The sequence below is a fragment of the Apium graveolens genome, unplaced genomic scaffold, assembly GCF_009905375.1.
Source record: "Apium graveolens cultivar Ventura unplaced genomic scaffold, ASM990537v1 ctg1608, whole genome shotgun sequence".
Taxonomy (NCBI): Eukaryota; Viridiplantae; Streptophyta; class Magnoliopsida; order Apiales; family Apiaceae; genus Apium; species Apium graveolens.
Genome location: NW_027417325.1, coordinates 61,507 through 81,344, shown reverse-complemented (window position 1 = coordinate 81,344; position 19,838 = coordinate 61,507). Strand labels below are relative to the sequence as shown.

At 35.4% G+C, this 19,838-nt stretch overlaps 1 long non-coding RNA gene and 1 pseudogene across 1 annotated transcript; both read left to right on the top strand.

Moving 5' to 3' along the window:
• The first annotated feature begins 2,492 nt into the window (after nucleotides 1-2,492).
• LOC141699986 (uncharacterized) lies at nucleotides 2,493-4,402 on the top strand. The gene is made up of 3 exons (XR_012566188.1): nucleotides 2,493-2,745; nucleotides 4,108-4,201; nucleotides 4,320-4,402. It is a non-coding gene; the product is annotated as an uncharacterized LOC141699986 (long non-coding RNA).
• A 1,061-nt stretch (nucleotides 4,403-5,463) lies between these two features.
• Nucleotides 5,464-19,605, top strand: LOC141699985 (thaumatin-like protein 1; annotated as a pseudogene).
• Nucleotides 19,606-19,838: the final 233 nt, after the last annotated feature.

Below are 19,838 nucleotides of genomic sequence, written 5' to 3'. Positions count from 1 at the left end.
TATAGGCGGCATATTTCCCCCAAATGTAAATATAGGCGCCATATTCCCCCCCCCCATAAAATTGTTAAGCCATATCTCTATTTCGTAATTAGTCCATGATTTATCTCTCATTATTTATAATTAATATATAATTATTCTCTAAATATTTTAATTTTATATTATTTTCTTATAATATTGAAAAATGGGGAAATATTTATAATTATCTAGACAATTGTTTGAGTGTCTAGTAATTTTTTTAGAATTTTTAAAATTTTATAGCTCTTTAATATTGATTTTTAATTAGTTTTTAATTCAGTAAATAGAAAATAGAAAATCAGCCACTTGATCGCTACGTGGCAGAAGAATATTGGATTGTCAATTCATCACGCGGATTAACAGCTTCAGTTTTAATCAGGACTATCTAATCAATTTAAAAGACTTAATTGCACGAAAATGGCCTCAGTTATAATTTTTTTGCACAAAAGGGTTGAGTTTTAATAATAGACACCCGCATGTCTCTTCTTTAATTTTTTTAACACACGATTGCATTCCGTCAACTCCATTTAACGGACGTTATATATTCTAATTTTTAAAATTAAGCAGAGGGCTAAATTGGTAAAATCATATTTACACACAACCCCTGTATATATATGCAGACCAGAGGGCATCAGAGAAAATTGAGCATGGTTAGTGAATCCAAAGTTATGGCTGCGATTGGCAAATGCTGATGACTTTGAATTCATCACTGTTGTTGCCACTGCAGCCGAAGAATCAAACCCGTATGCAGGTATTTTTCTAGACGGAGAGGATGCGTTGTTGGATGTGTAACTCGCCCCGAGTTGTTAGACTAATTCTAATTCCTCTTCTGGTCTTGGCAGTGAGGTTAAGTAACTTGATTTTAGATTTTTTTGTAGCATCATATGCTGCCAAGAATCAATAAAATATAGATGACATTAGTTTGATGTAGTTTATCAGGAAGATTACTCTGTCTTGAGTTATGCTGGACTTTTAAAGGTGAATGGAAGACTATAAGTCTTAAACTTACGCACAGAACACAATTACTTGGTCACATTTGATGTATATAGCTTGTTCACATTTTAGTATTGAAATTTAAAAGCAATGGAGACGTGTCTTCATTTTTTGTGGCAGAAGTTGCTTTGTAAATGAATACTACGCATCTTATTATAATATTGTTTATTGAGTGAGGTTATGTGAAGTGTAATGTTCTCAACTGAAATGTTATCATGTACATGGCTTGCAAGTAATTTTCGTCGTCTTTGGATGAGAGTTGTCCAAAACTTTTGATAAACATAACATAAACCTTTAGTTAGATCTTTCTTTTTAATATTGGTAGAGTCTCAAAGAGACTATAATACACTCAGAAATATGCCTTAAATTAGTGTCTTTTGATAAATTTTGGGAGAGGTGAGTGAAACCCAAAACTTAGGGCGGCAAGATATCACAAGGGATCTCATCGTGCTTTGTTTGTTAGTTGTAAATTTTTATCTTAACACTAAGGTTTAACTAACTAAGGAGGCAATTTTATGCATTATAGCCTCGTCAAGTAATATAATGATTTTCAATAACATGGTTGTTCATTCACTCTCAAATGCAGATATAGAATGGGAAACGCTAACATGATTGAAGCAGAGCGACGTTTGCTAGCCAATGCACTTCTTGATTTTTCAAATCAGCGTTTTGTTCTACTCTCTGAATCATGCATTCCTCTCTACAATTTCTCCACTCTATATTCGTATCTCATGAACTCCTCCCAGAACTTTGTGGCGGCCTATGACTTAAACCACCTGTTGGACGGGTCGCTATAAAGATATGTACCCGATTATAAAACTTTCCGACTGGAGAAAAGGGTCTCAGTGGTTTCAAATTGTCCGTCAATTAGCCAACTGATGATGGAAGATGGAAGTTGAGGGACTTCAGCTGCTGCTGCTGAGGCTTTCTGAGCAATTTATTCACCAAAAGCACCAATGCCCGTAAATCAGTCCATCTCTCCAAAATCAGTTGCTCTTTCTGCAAAGTTTGTGAAATGAAATGAGAATTTTGTTTGTTTCGCTAAAACAAGTGTAACGACACACTTAAGAAAACTTCATATGTTACCTTGTCAGAGGAATTTAAAAAAACACAATTTGGATAAATCCTAATCGTTGGTTCATATAAACCCCAAAACCTATAGCAGTATGCAACTTTCCTTTATATTATTTTTCCTATGCTCATCGGTTCTTCCCCTTTTTCTATGAATCTTCCAAATTTTCCGCTAATAATTTTTTTTTGAAAATAATCATTTCTTTTAATCCTTCATAAAATCAAACAATGGCTAATACCCATCGAGCGGAGAAGTGGAGAAAGTTTGGGGCTTTCGATAGTTTGAGGGAAAGGAGGGGGGAGAGTTCGAGAGGGACGAGAGTTGGGGGAAGAAGAGGGAGGATGTTATGAGCTAAGCTTAATTTGGGGGAAGAAGAGGGATGAGAAAGGTGCCGATTATGAGGAGGTGCAATGGGGGTGTTGTGGGTGCTGTTAAGCCTAAGGGGTCGAATCCATTTGGCAATGCGCGGCCTAGGGAGGAGGTTTTGAAGGAAAAGGGTCAGGATTGGAAGGATGTTGATGAAACATTGGAGTCTTTGAAATTGAAGGAGAAAGAAGGGCCGGGGTTAAGTGATGGACCGAGTTTTGATAAGAGAAGTTTCGGTAGTGGAAAAAGGTCTGAGAGGAGTTGGAGGAAGCATGTTATGTGGATGTTCGTCCATAGAGGTTGGTGAATCACATCTTTTGACTTATATATATATATGCTTAATATATGAATGATGCTCTTGTAAATCTATATGTTAGTGTAAGTAACTTGTAGTACAGTAAACTGTTCGTTGTTTAGGAATATGTGAAATATGTTTATAATTGGGAGCTTATGATATAATTTGTTTTCTGGGTTGGATTAGGATTTGATCGATTTCCATAAGCTTGAAGCTGTTATTTAGCTCAATCAAGTATCACAAAACTTTATGTGGTGTTGTTAAATACTGTATGTTGTTTGATTCAAACCTTTGTAAAAATATATTGTTTTACTTCTGTTGTATTGTTTGTTACAATAACCAAAACATCGTTGGTGATTATGACCAAAGGTTCTTCAGTTCATGGTAAGGACCTTTTGGAATATTAATAGTTGTATTTGTTGATATTTGTGTCTCCTGGACTCTTTGTTTTGATGATAATCTACAATGAATAATCCATAATTAATTGCCGAATTTGTTCTTATGGCAGGGTCCTCTCTGCTCGACATTTATCTTGAAAAATAATTTGGACTAAGATTTCGAAAATGTATCTCAGTGGTAATTCGTGTGTTGGTTTTGGTCAGACATTTACTGGCAAGCAATTCTGATTCTACAATATTGCACCCCGCAACTAACCGAAATCACCACCCCATAGCGTCGAATACTTGCTACTTTCACTTTAACAGTTTAACTTAGTATAAGTTTTTACATATGCGGTATAATGAGCCTACTGAAATAAGCGGAGCCAACAGGACTAACATATAATGATTGTTCTTCAATAATAATGTAGTTGGGCCTACTGTCCTATGTGATAGTGAACATAAAAGCTTGATGGAACAGAGCACAATGTAATCAGGATTTGGGGGCTTCTAAGTTTCCACTAAGATTTTTTATCCTTCCATGTTACAGCCACTTTTACAGGTAAAGATTTATATGTTATAGTCATATAAAAAGGAATTGAAACTCATTCAACAAAAAAGCGATTGAAGCTAGAATATAATCATGACTTTTGATAATATTTAGGTTAACTACAAGAAGTGATTATGGATTTTAGTTGGCATGTAATCGTAAATAGTTTAGTTGTCATAAATAAAGCTACAAACAAGATTGGATATTTATTATTACTCAGGTCTCTCTGGAAAATTTAGTAGATATATTTACTAATATGCTGCAAATATTCGCTAAATTCACCTTGTTCTGTTTTGAAGTGCATATACTGCAGATGAATTTTCAGTATTTGTATTTACTTTGCATATACTATTAATGACTTTCTTGAATTATTTTGAATGCTCCAAGATGGAAGAACATCTTTTTAACATTGCTAAGCATCTGTCTTTTGCATGTCCAGGCGGCCAATTTTGACGCTAAAACTTCTGGTTTTCAGGATGGTTAATATCACTTTTCAAAGCATGAATATGCTATAGTGCGTGGGAAGTATAGTGGTATGTAATATATATCTAACCCCCTCTCTTAATACAGGCACACAGACCCACACATAAATGAAGATAATCTGTATAAGTTGTTACTTTTATGTCATAAGAATATGATTTCGGCTTGCAGAATAGAACACCACTGAATCATTTGATGATGTCGACAATCAAGAACTTGATGAAGATTCAAATGACGAGGAAACATAATGTTTTTGACACTCGGGATAATTTTCTAGAATCAACCACTAGTTCTGGGTGTACTGATCAAATAGTGAACTGCGATAAACAAGTAAGTAAAATCAGTGGTGCAAAAAACATGAATGTCAAAACTGATACTAGAAACTCTGGATTTCCTCACATCGAGAGGCATAACAAGATACCAGATCCTGTTGAAAAAGAGAAAGGGGTTAGTCTCTGGTCTATGATCAAGGATATGATGGGAAACGATCTAACTCGTGTCTGTTTGCCAGTGTATTTTAATGAGCCAATATCTTCTCCCCAAAAATGCTTTGAGGAATTGGAGTATTCATACCTTTTAGATCAAGCATATGAGCATGGAAAGAGGTACAGTCATTAATGTTGTTTCTTTCCTATACTTTTTTATTGTCCCGAAGTAAGAGAATTTGGTACTTTTAATTTCATTTACGAACTACTTATGTTACCCTTTTTTATCTTGTGGAAAGGTTATTGTTGACATAAATACTTTTTTCTTAGACGCAGCTTTCATTCTCCTGATCAGTTGCTATCGTAAAAATGTTTAAACCCGATTCCACATTTGACATGTCTACTGTGAATTTTACTGTTTTAAATATTTTTTTTCCAGGTATCTTTTGCAACTACTTCTCATAAATCTCTATTGTATTTGCTTTTATATATTATGTTGATATAGATACATGTATTCTTCAACACATACATGTATTTTGCAAATAAAGAAAAAGAGAGGATGCATGACAACCGTAGATATACACTTGATTTTAGAGTCCCTGGATAGATAATTGAAATCCCTACAACTTTTATCCTTTAAGTTTTTCAAAATTATGCTTGTATAAGTAGGGCTTCAAGCCTCAAGCGCTACACAATTAGCCTTGCAAACACCTAAAGTGTGAAAGATCGCTTAAAAGTATAAGTCATTGTGAATGTGTAGGTCACTCCCAACTTCATAATATGATCTTAGTCATAAATTAGTCAGCAAAGATGATGATTGTTTTTTATGTTAGATTTCTTAATTTATGTAGTTGTAGTTGGATATTTATAGTTCGGTTGGATTAATTTTTAATAGGAATGCTACAAAAATACTGCCTGCATTGTAAAATTTATTAAAAAAAAGTGTTCCAATCATGAAAAGGCATGCCTGGCTAATTGACGCTGGCATTGCCGGTGCGGCTGTGACATGCACCCTACTCATTATACGTACCCTTGACTCTTTTTCATTGTGAATATCCCTCTTTGTCTCGACTTTCTCTCTCAATAACTCTCTCTGGTTAATCCCTCTCACCACAATTGTCACTCTGTTTCTCCACCGCTTCCAATCTCGAGTATAAATTTGGGAATTTACAATTCTAATTAGGGCTCAATTGAATTGGGGTTCAGACTTCTGTTCTTTAATTAGGAATATGGTTCTTCTAAACTTCGATTAAGGTTAAATTACTTACATATAATTTATTAAACTTCATCTAATATCTCTATAATTTCAGGTTTTCTTCATTTGGGTTTGATATACCTCTCGAATTTCTTGTAGTATGCATATGGCGCTATGTCATGATTGGCGGGAGTGAATTAAATACGAAACATTATCGTTTTGGTTGTATTATAAATTATTATTGGTCGTATTGTTACTATTCAGTGGCTGTATGGGCTGTATGATTACGGGACAAGTGATACGGTACCCAGTGGTCCCAAACTTACTATATAATCCCCAAAGTTCAATATTTTCATTATGAAATGAAACCCTTATCTTGTTTTCTTTAAATTTCCTTGCTTTACTGTTTCATGTCTTTTACTTTATTGCATTTCTTGGTCACCAAGGTGACAAATTGGTATTAGAGCTAGGCTAGGCCTTGGCGGTGGTTCAATGGAAGATAAGATTGTACGGCACCAAGACACGGTGTTGACTGATGTGGAGGATAACCTTGAGGATCTGAAGTTATCCTTAGAAGATACTAAGCTAAAGATGGCAACCATGGACGCTTCTATCACTCAGATAGTTGAGGACAATAAGGGTTTGCATCAAGATTTTAAGGCCTTGTTGGACTTTCTCAAAAAGGATGAACTAGGCAAGATGAAGCAATCAGATCTTCAAGAAGGGGGCTCATCTGTACATGGTTCCAGATCTATTCCAGGTACAATACAAATCCTCCATCCTTCTACTCCTACAAGATTTGGTACCTTGAACGTTGATACTATACATGATCCTACTGCTTCTGTTATGTTTACCCCTGTTGGTAGTAATATTCATATGAGTAATCATGTAAATAGTAATATTCAAATGAGCATGGTTAGTCTACCTACCAATACAGTGGTGCCAAACCCTATTTCTTTTATATCTCTACAAGCCATCAGACAACCACCACACCAGCCACCCTTTATTTCCTCTTATACCAACCCACAACCAACAAATTTTAGCAATATGAACCATATTGTGTCCACACAACATGGATTCTATAAATTGCCGCCCTATAATCCTATAAAAACTCAACCTCTTTTGAACACAACTAACACGCCTCCCCTGATGTCCATCACAACCCCTCCTCAGTTCAATATTCATCATAACTCCACCTACCACCCGAACTACCCTAGCTGGAATCATCAAGAAAACTCTTAACACCAGGAAGCTTCATTACAACACTGGCTATAAAACCCCAAAAGTAGATTCCCTAAGTTTGAGGGTAAAGACCCCAGATCATGGATCTGTAAATATGAGAAGTATTTTCAGTTATACCCTCGGTTGGATGATAGGGCTAAAGTCATATGTGCTACAATTTACTTAGAAGGTGAGGCAGATGTGTGGTACAGGTCCATTGAAGATAAAAAGCCTTCTTTATGCTGGAATGAGTTCTCTATATTAATCTGCGACAGGTTCTCAAAAGTTGGATATGAAAATTTGGTTGGACAATTCAATAAGCTTGTGCCGAAAGGGAAGGTAGAGGAGTATATCACTCAGTTTGACGAGTTAAGGAGTTATGTAATGGCTCAAGAAGGACATCAGAGGGAGTCATATTATGTAGATACCTTCATAAGTGGATTAAAAGAAGAGCTATCCCAGGCATTGTACACACACAAGCCTTCTACTCTCCAAGAAGCTAGAAACATGGCCAGAGGATAAGAGTTTTTATTGGAGGTACTAGATAAAAGGTATAAAGGAGGATTGAGAAGTTCTGGCAGCAGTTCAGCTAAGCCTGACTTTTCACCTTATAAGAACTACAATAATTCTGGTAAGCAAGGAGATAAGCCAACCACTGGAGGAGAATTTAAGAAATTGTCAATTGTTGAATTAACTGAGAAGAAAAAGAAAGGATTATGTTTTCATTTTGATGAGAAATATGCACCAGGGCATGAGTGCAAAAAGAAGAAGTTGTATGTGATTCTAGAAGAAGAAAATGGTGAGAACTGCATTGACGAAGAACTGGATGCACTGTTAGAAGAAGAACCTGATGATAAAAAAATTGAAGATGCCACTATATCAATTCATGCCATAATGGGTTCAAGAGGGGACCATACCTTGAAAATAGCTGGATTAATGATGAAAAGAAGAATCAGTATACTGATTGATAGTGGAGCCACTCACAGCTTCATCTCTCAAGGTTTGGTCAAGCAACTCAAACTACCAACTAGGAGCTGTGATAAATTCAATGTCACTGTAGCTAATGGAGATAAAATACCCTGCTCCAGAATGGTAGAATATGCTAAATGGACTATGGATGGGAGGAACTTTAACACTAATTTGAATGTTATACCCTTGGGAGGTTATGACGTTATTTTAGGTGTAAAATGGATGAAAACAGTTAAACCTTGTTACCTTTGATTTTTGTAATCAGAAAATAAACATTAACAGGAAAAATGAGAGAGTAACTTTGAGTCAAGAGACTACCAGTCCAAGAATTTCTGTAGTATCTGAAGTCAAGCAAGGATTTGGTCACAATAATGAAGAAGTATATATGCTAATACAATTAACCAAAGTTGAAGAGGATGAGAAGGATGCAGTGGTAAATTCTTATAAAGTGAAAGAATTGATCGAGTCATACACAGAGATTTTCAAGAACCCCACTGAGCTGCCTCTAGAAAGGAATCAAGATTATAGTATACCCTTTAAACCTGGAGCCCAATCAGTAAATGCACAACCTTACAGGTGCCCATACTTCCAGAAGGAAGAAATTGAGAAAATTACCAAAGAGCTATTACAAAGTGGAGTGATTAGAAACAGCTCTTCTCCATTTGCATCACCTGTACTTTTAGTGAAAAAGAAGGATAATACCTGGAGATTAGTAGTAGACTACAGGGTCCTTAATGCAATTACTGTTAAAAATAGATAACCAATACCAATTATTGAAGAATTATTGGCAGAGTTGAAAGGCATCAAGGTATTTTCCAAGTTAGACTTGAGAAGTGGACACCACCAGATTAGAGTAAAGGAGGAAGACATCTTCAAGACTGCATTCAAGAATCATTAGGGGCACTTTGATTTATAGCGATGCCCTTTGGTCTCACTAATGCCCCTGCATCATTCCAGGGCTTAATGAATGGAGTTTTTGATAAACAATTAAGGAAATTTGTATTGGTCTTTTTTGATGATATATTGGTATACAGCAAAAATGAAGAAGAACATATGGACCACTTGAGGACGGTGTTTGAAATCTTAAAGAGTCACAAACTGTTTGTGAAGATAAGCAAGTGTAAATTTTCAAAAAAACAACTAGAATATCTGGGACATGTGATCTCCCAGCAAGGAGTAGCTGCTGACTATCAGAAGATCAAAGCCATGGTTGAATGGCCCAGGCCCAACAGTATTAAAGCCTTGAGAGGTTTTCTTGGTCTCACGGGTTACTATAGGAGTTTTGTGCAGGGATATGGAGTAATTAGCTAACCTCTAACATGGAAGGGGGCTTTTGGTTGGAACAAGGATGCTGAAGAAGCCTTCTGCAGACTCAAAAAATTATTATCAAACACACCAGTTTTGGCCCTTCCAGATTTCTCTAAACCTTTCATCATTGAAACTGATGCTTGTATGAATGACATAGGGGCAAATACTACATTGGCAGTGATAATAATTTGAGAGAGAAAATTTTTTCCAACATACATGCCAGTGTGGAAGGGGGGCATTTAGGAATTGCAGCCACGATAAGAAGGGCAGAACTGTATTTCTACTAGCCTGATCTCAAGAGTGACCTCACTAAATTTGTTAAAGAGTGCGAGGTGTGCCAAAAGAATAAAAGTGAAAATGTACCTAGTCCCGGCCTTCTAAAACCCATCCCTATCCCTGACAGTGCTTGGGAGGTGATTTCAATGGATTTTGTGGAAGGTTTGCCGAGATCTAAGGGCAAGGATACAATCTTGGTAGTTATTGATAGACTGACCAAGTATTGTCACTTGATCACATTAACTCACCCATATTCAGCTCTGAATGTGGCTCAAGAAGTGTTGAATCAAGTTATCAAGTTACATGGAGTACCTTTTACTATCATCACAGACAGGGACACTATTTTTATGAGTTCATTTTGGCAGGAACTATTCAATGTGATGGGAACTAAATCAAGGATTAGCTCAGCTTACCATCCACAAACAGATGGTCAAATTGAGAGACTCAAGCAGTGTATTGAGATGTATCTAAGGTGTATGACAGGACAAAAACCGAATGAATGGGCTGATTGGATAGCTATGGCCGAATGGTGGTACAACACCTCATTCCATTCATCTGCTGGGATGACTCCTTACCAAGTTGTGTACAACCAACTTCCACCATTCATTATTTATCAGTCAGCCAAGTGCACTGATCCAGTGGTCAATCAATTTGTCAAAGACAGAGTGCAAGTGCAAGGATTACTCAAGGACAACTTGAAAAAAGCTCAAGAAAGAATGAAGTTCTTTGCTGACAAAAAGAGAAGTGACACGGTCTTTAATGTGAAGGATGAGGTGTATCTGAAGTTACATCCATACAGACACATGAGTGTGGCTCTGAGAAAAAATCACAAGTTGTGTGCCAAGTATTATGGACCCTATGCGATTTCTAAGAAGATAGGAAATGTGGCTTATCGGCTGGAGCTGCCCCTTGGAGCCAAAATTCATAATATTTTTCATGTGTCTCAACTAAGAAAAAGATAGGATCACATAAGGTAGTTCAGAAAGACTTACCTAGAGTCAATGAAACAGGAGAAATGGATCCAAAGCCTTGCAAAATACTGGACAGGAAACTAGTTAATAAGGGCAACATGCCTACTGTCATGATTCGGGTACAGTGGATTCTAGGTGATGAGAGAGGAGCAACTTGGGAAAATTGGGGCAAATTCAAAAAAAGTATCCAGATTTTGTTGATTCTTGAGGACAAGAATAATTTCAAGAGATGGGGATTGTCATGATTGGCAGGAGAGAGAAAGTGAATTAAATATGAAACGTTATCATTTTGGTTGTATTATAAATTATTATTGCTCGTATTGTTACTGTTTAGTGGTTGTATGGGCAGTATTAGTACGGGACAAGTGATACGGTACCCAATGGTCCCAAACTTAGAGGGGTGTATTCAATCAAGATTTTAAAGAATTTTATAGGATTCTTGAAATCAAAGGGTATTCAATTTGGATTTTAAAAAATCCTTTAAAATCTGATGATATTCAACCGGGATTGTTTAAAGTCTTTTAAAATCTGAGGGTATTCAATTTAGATTTTAAAAACTCCTTTAAAATCAGATGGTATTCAATTTGGATTTTAATAAATCCATCAAAATCTGATGGTATTCAAAATTCTATGGATTTTTTTTATTTGATAATTTTGTAGATTTTGATGGATTTGCTAGTACATTTTTTATCTTTTAAAATCTCTCTAAACTCCATGAGATTTTGATGGATTTGTGAAAAATTTAACTAAAATCATCAAAACTCTACAACATTTTCCATCAACTCTCTTGAAATCCATGTCGAATTGAAATCAACAAAAATCTTTCAAAATCTATCGATAATTATCAATCCTTTAAAATTTAGATTGAATACATCCCCTTAGTATACAATCCCCAAAATTCAGTATTCTTATTATGAAATGAAACCCTTATTTTATTTTCTTTAACTTTCCTTGCTTTACTGTTTTGTAACACCCCCAGATCCGGGGTCGGGGATTCGGGTTGTCACGAGTTCCATTTCCTTTATCAATACTTAATCTTAACAGTTAACCAACTACTGCGTACTGTGACCCCACAATATACACACACACCACAAGTTATAGTCTCAGAGATGAATATCCAAAAATAACAGAAGTCATTTTATTCCACAATTATAAGCCATTACACCTAAAAAGGGTTTCTGAATAAATTTTACATATTCTTTGCCTTTATTACAATTCATAAATATACATAAGTCTGGTACATCAGAAGTTGAAAGCCTAGCCTATTAGTAATTCCTACCTCAGCTACAGCGGCATCAACGCCTACAAAAAACTGCGGAACGTTTCCTATCCGCTCGCAAATTGGGAGCTTGGTCCTGTTCATATTGTCTATCTGTTGTTGTGTGATGAAAGAAGAAAGTAAGGGTGAGCAACAAGCCCACCGAAATAATATGTATAATAATTTATAATATATGAGCATTCTCATAGTACTCATGAAAGTCTTGGTCAAGAAGAAATGAACCAAGTTTGATATCTTAACGCGACCAAGTCGCACAATAATCAGTATATATGTATATATACTTTTCAAAATCTTGGAAATCCTCTTCCATGCATAATATACATAGGGTTCCAATTTATAACTGTATAAAAATATCGTTGCAAGGTGATCTCATATATCTAGCCTTGTTTCAACGTTTTTCTGAAAATCTTTGTCATGCATAAGATAATCATTAACTAGATATAAGTTGAAAAGATGAAGTTACAAGATACTCCAATATACTTATATCTTTTCCAAATACTACTTGAACTACCACCGTTCAAGGTATAAATAGTTTATCACATAGATGAAGCTACAAGACATAACTTGTATAAAATCAATCTTTGAAATATCATCAATATGAAATGAAGTTACGAGATACTTCATTTGATTGAAACATCATTTTGAAAACTTGACCCTGCCAACACTCAACAATCGCCCAGTCGTATCCTTTCTATCGAAGTGCTCTGGGTAGTGTGGCAGAAATATCCAACTGGATGATGAACTCATTACGGGAGTTTGCCGCGCCAGGAAGACCACTTACGATGATCAGTTGCAGTAGTGCAACCCCACCATTTTCTACATGTAGAGAACAGTCGGATTTACTTGTCAACCGAACCCTGGAATCCTAAGGAATGGACCGTCTTAGCGGAACTTCCAGGCCATTTGGGCCAATATAATAAGGCTGGGCCGGCGCCACTCGACCACTTACGCCACTCCTAGTTCAGATGAAATCCATGACTCTGAAACGTAAAGCTCGTCCCCCCTTTCCCCAAGCAGAAACTTGTTGATACGGCTCCACCAAGAAGTCGTATCTAGTTGGAAAGGAAAACTCACTGATATTTCCCAGGCGATGCCTGTTAATGGATTAACTTGTTCCAAGAATTTTACTTCCCGAGTGTTGGGTAAGTAATCAAAAACTCTTTTATCAAAACAGCAACCTTGTTGCGAATATAAAATACACCACAGAGCCGGATCTCTCAGGTTTTGAGCGAGTATTTAAATCCCCTTCGAAAGGAAGATCTTAAATATAAAAATGAGTTTTGGGATCCGCCCTAACTTTTAAAAATCATTTTGAAGACTCGAAAACATTTTTAAGAATGTTTGGAGTAATGCTGATTTAATGAAATAAATCAGTCCCGATATATTAGAAAATATCTGAATATTATTATTTAAATAATATTACCATGAAGGGTAATCCTTATTAAAATAATTGAAGTAGAAGTTTTAAAACTTATAATTGAAATGAATAATAAATAACCAAAGATATACTTATACGAAAGTAAGATCTTTATTTAAATAATCGAAAATAAGTTTGATTATCGAAACATTATTCTTTAATAAAATAAAGAATATTATTTAGTAAATAAGCGGAGTCATAAGTCCTCAAATGAATATTCAAAATAATATTCATTAAAAATAAACGGAGTCATAAATCCTCGAATGAATATTCAAAATAATATTCATGAAATAAAATAAAGTTATCGAATAAACCTTATTCGATTAATAGTTTTGAAAACTATAACTATATATATATATAAAAATATATATATATATATATATATATATATATAATATACTAGAGAACATCGACTCCCGGTTTAGAAAATATCCACCTTTGGGTTTCCCTATACTAAGGGTATACGCAACTACTGCTTATCTCTAGCATAGGTATTATGCAGTTTATAAGCAATTGAATCAACAATTAGATATCAAGATTACAAAACAAGCATGCATATATACCATATCAACATGCTCTAATATATCGCAAGATTTGCTAATAACAATCATGCATTTATCACAAGACAATGCATATACATATATACATCACAACAACAGTATAGCGGGTAGAAAACTTGCCTGAGTGTTCCCGGATAGACTTAAGCTTAGAGTCGGTCCGATAACCTATGACCAACAACATAAGTCGGAATTAAACCCCGGTCGCTTAAGAAACTAGACTTTAACCAATTGAACCCTAACGTTTGCTTATGGTCTCTTCTACGCTTAACGAATCACGTAAGTCGTTCGAGTACCCTCGGCTCCACCATTTTTAATAAATTAACCATTAAGAATTTTAAGGCGATTCCTTTCGCGAGTACCCTACCAACTGCCTAATCCACTTTACATAATTGTTTCATACTCCAATTAGTCATTTAAGGACCTTAACCAAGGTTTCAAAGTAAGGCGAGGGGTAATGGTTCGTTCGCGAAACGCCGTTACTTAAAACGGTCGTTTCTCCTAAACCGTACATCAGATTCAAGCGTACCATATATCAAAACGAAGCTCGTAACATGAACTATCTAATCATGGCAATGGTCAAAACCTAACAGTGAGTTCACGGGTCCTGATGTTAAGAACAAAAGCAGTCTAAGGTAAATCGGGCATTACGACGACTATGTTTACGGGATTACCAATATTTATACCACTCCAATTCCTTACCAATTCACTACAAACCACCCCACCATCAACAATACATCAAACAAAACTTAGATCAAGGCAAAGTCAGTCCATAATCTCAAGGTTTTCCAACTCTTTCAACCACAAACATGATATACTAACCATAACTTAAGATTCATTAACCATTAACCAAGATTCATATCCAAAATCACCACAAATCCAACCAAACTATCTAACATACATGGATCTTGCTATACATACATGGATATTTCTATATATACATTAATCCATCCATAAACTCATCAAAACTCAAAGTTCAAACTATAAGTTAAAGGTGAAAGTTGTTTATACCTCCTTGAAGCTTCCTAACACAACCCAAGAGCTTTGAATGCCTAAAAGAACCTTGATCCTTGCTTGTATAACCTTAACATTTCATAAAAATGAAGAAAACTAACATTAGTTCTTGAAAGTTACTATTCATCATCACTTTTGATGATTTTTTTGCCTAGCTTAAGAATGGAATTTGGCTTCCAAACTTCTACCATGCATTCACTAGTAGGTAAGGAAGCTATGGTAATTACCTTGTGATTTTAGAGCAAGAGAAGCTAAGATTTGGTTTTTGAAGAAAACCAACCGAGAGTTTAGGTGGGGAGAAGAAGAAAGCTTGCTTAATTCTTGAATTCTAAAGTTTGTGAAATGATTTTCTTGGCTAGGATTAATCCTTGGTAAATATCTTCCTTTAACTTTAATAAAGTGATGACATCACCTCCATTACATCATCACAAGGACACTTGTCCAAACCTTATGGTTGGATGATGTCACAACCCACTAATTCCATCTGATTAGTGCCTTAATTACTTGGCTAATGGTCGTTATCTGTTTTACGGTTCGTTAGCTTTCGTTCTCGTTTATCGTTTGAGAGATCATACCCGGGATCTTATTACTTGGGTTCCCCTAAACCTTTCTCAATATTTTATATTCCTTTTATGTTCCTCTCTTATAATCCTTGAATTTAAATCCTTTTAATCATGTTACCTTATACTCAATTATTTCGGTACCTGGTGGATTTTCGGGAAAAAATCAAAGTGTTCGAATTTGGATTCAGACAATCTTTACATACACTTATCTACTTTATGGAATACTAATACGATCTTAGAATTTCCATAACAGTACTCCTATATAGTAGTACTCCTATATAGTGTGGTCTGATAATTTTCCTTAATTAACATCATCAGCAAAAATTACTATTCATCAGGGTTTCAAAAATTCCAAAAATTGGGGTTATTACATGTTTCCTGTCTTTTACTTTATTGCATTTCTTGGTCACCAAGGTGACACGCTTTCTGTGCCATCCACTGGTTCTTTGATGCCCGAAAGCGTAGTTAGATCGTCAGATTTGTATCTCATGAATGTTTATTTTTAACAGTAGTAGTAAACTGTAATTGCATACTTTGTTTTTATTAATGTTCTTTGTTATTGGATGTTGATTATCAACTGGTTTATGAATGTTGCTTCAAAAAATATATTATTATGTTTTTATTTTCTATTCATTTGTCCACTACCTGTTTGATATGTTGTCATCATATATGTAAAGTATGTAATCAGGTGTCTTAAACAACTATGAACTAGGCATCGATTACGATTAGTAAATACACAGCCTAACTGTTGGTTGTAGACATCGATTACAATTAGTAAATGCACAGCCTCTTTAGCATAGGTATTTTCCGTGTTCCCTACTCCATATTTTCAGACGTGTATCGATAGCATGTGGCTGCGTGTTTAGCTAAATGCCTAGATGAATTTACAATCTTCGCTGCAGTTTCCGCAATCGATTCTTGTTAGGTTATAATACTAGATATGGATTATTATCTATTTATTCCCATTTGGTACTGCAAAACCGAAATGGATAGTTTTAATGGCCAATACATCAACATACTCACCGCAGTTTTGATGATATGTATGTTATAATTTGGGTTTTCTTCATTTGGGTTCATTCTTAATTGTTGAAATATGAAATGTAATGCACTTAAAGTCTTAAAAATCAATGGATAGGACCCTTTTAAACTATTCTTAGTCTTTTTTTTTGCTGCTTCTATGCTGGTGCTCAAGGTACTTCTGCTTACTGCTCTTGGATCATTTCTTGCGCTGGACCATATCAATATACTCTGCCCTGATGCACGGAAACATCCAAACACTGTATGTAAAACTCAACTTACAATTCTTTTTCTCTATTGCAGTATGATATAAGGTCTCTTGCATTAATGTTTAATACTTTGAAAGTAAATGAGAGTAGTTAACAGCTCTAAATTAAATATAAATTAATTGTCACGTACTAACAGAAAAGGCCAACTTGAAGTTGATCAGGAAATATATGCAAATAAACCTCTTAGTACTTTGTTTATTGAGTTTATGTAGACTTTATGTTCATAGATATTAATATTTTTTCTTGTGGTTACATAGAATTTTTTTTAGGTAACTAGGTTCTGGTTATAATCATCTGAGGGGGACTTGAGTAGAACTAATTATGGCGATACTTTATATTACTCATACTGTTCATGCTATGATGATAATTTATAAAATCTCTGTTTCTTGTTGATCAATTGAACTACAGTTATGTCAGTTACTAACGTAATGCGACTCTCCCTGATAGTGACACTCTTTATAATTACAGTTTCTCTGCATTCCCCGCCTTCAATTTCTTTTATATAACTTTTAAACTGTGTAGCAAAATGTAAACGGAAATTATGGACTTCCTAGTCCTTCCAAGCTCCAACAGGTTGGTCAGGCCGCTTCTGGGGAAGAACTGGCTGCAACTTTGATGCTTCGGGTCAGGGCTCATGCACAACTGCAGACAGCGGTTCAGGCCAAGTTGAGTGTAATGGTGCAGGAGCCACACCACCAGCTACACTAGCTGAGTTCACACTCGGGTCAGGTAGCCAGGACTTTTATGATGTGAGTCTAGTTGATGGTTACAACATACAAATGATGGTTGAGGCTAGCGGAGGGTCTGGTCCATGTGCATCCACCGGTTGCATTGAAGATTTGAACTTGAGGTGTCCTACTGAGTTAAAGGTGGAGGGTGGAAGTGCATGTAACAGTGCCTGCACGGCCTTTTCCACTCCTGAGTACTTCTCTAAAGGGGAGTTCAATTCGCCTACAGCTTGTTAACCTTCCGTTTACTCACAAATATTCAAGAGTGCGTGTCCAAGATCATATAGCTATGCGTATGATGATAGGACTAGTACATTTACATGTACAAGTGCAGACTATATCATGACATTTTGTCCAAACCATCCAAGGTACTATATCTAATTTCACAAAAGTCATCAATAATTTCACTTGCACCAAACAAGAGTATAATATAATTTACTAAAACTCAACTCTCACCCTTCTCTTACTTAAAAAAGTACTAGGCTAATTTAAGAATCAACTTATTATTGTCATTTGTAACGTATCAATCAGCATGTGAATCATGACTAATTTTCAACTTCTGTATTGCTACACAGTTCAAAAGCTACAAAAGAAAAGAAATACTGGTATATCCACCTATATTTTCCTCAACTTTGCTTTTTGTCTACCCTTGTCATGATACTAATGCTCCTTGCAAATTCTTATTTATGCTATGATGAATACTAATGCTCCTTGCAATTTGCAAATATCCTTTGTTTGTACTTGTAAAGGCGCAGAATTGTAATTTACAGCTTTGTAACTCCCTTGTAAAGGCCCTCTTATGTCAAAGGATCACGCCTCTGTGGTTTTGTCCGGTCCCCCTCTTCTTGTATCGTAATGTGTTGTTTAAATTTAGTTGTATTGCTAGTATTCCTATTTTGTTGCTATAGTTGTGGATTATTTAGAAATTTTTTTCCGGGAGATAAGACTTGTACCTTTAAGTTTTATTTTAATATTTATATGACTTGTGCGGTAGTAGTCGATATGCAACAATCACAAGTGCATTTGTTTAGAAATTGTTTTTCGAGATATAAGACTTGTTCCGTATATTTTGATCTTATATTATGGGCCTGCAAATCACAATTCAAGTTTCTAATTATTGAACTTAGACATAAAACTTTAGCTTGTAAAAGGTCGCTCTGTAAAATAAACTAAGCAATCAAAATGCTCACAGAATTTTCCAGACTAGTTGGGACTTTGAAAAGAAGAATGTCAGCGACCAAAAGAGGTATATGTTATATGTTTAATAGGGAAGTTAATAATGACTTAATTTAATAGTATAATTTTGTTTTAAGAATGGTTTCTGGTCTTAAAATGGGTTGCAGAAAAAAAAATTGCTAGCAGATATCTTAAGAGGTACAAAATTGCTTTCAACAGAATCAAAGTTTTCTGATTTTTGGACGTCTTTGTCAAAATATTATCTCTATGATTCTTTTTAAATAAAATGACTTGCTAACAGAATAGTTACCTTGTGAAGCTCTGTTTCTGCAAATGAGATGCATAGCCTGCTATGGCATTGCAGCATGCTCTTTGGTCACTTACCCCATCTTGACAACCTAACGTAACAGGGCTCACATTGGGAAGACCAATGGGCAAACTGAAAAAGTTATTAAAAATCAGCACAAGGATATCAACAAATGGATAGCAGCAGTTGATAAGAAAGCAAGGTTACCATCATCTATTCTAATCGCATAGAGAAACAAAGAACTGAATACTAATCAGAAGTATGAGAAAAGAATAAATTTATAAGAAATATATAAAGTTACACATGTAGCTGCTTTGCAGGTAGAATGAATATCAAATATTCTTTTTGACTCCTAATACACAGAGTTAACTGTAGGATGTCAATCTCTTACTAGGTTTGGCAGAGCTATGTAATTCATAACAACTGTTGGCTAGCACCTAAGCCTTCTCCTGGGCAATTACAGTCATACACAGAGTTATATGTTTTGTTGTCTATTATTTGACCTATACACTTTTATTTTTTTATTTTGTAGGAAAAGATTACCACTAAGCACTGGAGATACAGATACACTGGAGATGCTGCTTGTGATATATTTGCCGCAAAACACGATCCTAATTGGCTCGAAGGGAGATGTGTTAAGTTAGCAAACATGCAAAAATTTTAGAATATTATTTAAGTTAAGAATATTGTGGTTAACGATCGTGTACGATTGTTATTGGATGGCTTGGTGTTGGATGTTTTGATGAATTTGGGGTTGCTTAAATAACAACACATTTTCAATTTTTTATGTGTCAAAGTGTTACATTCGCTTCATAAAATGCTACCGTATGCAATGTAAATGTTTCAGTAGCTTACATACAAATGTTACATTAGTTACTAAAGTGTTACAATAGGTACTAAAAATATACCAGCAAAAAATGGGACCCACTTGTCACGTCACCACGATGGGACCCACATGCCACATCACCATTGTGCCCCCCACACATGCCACGACATCA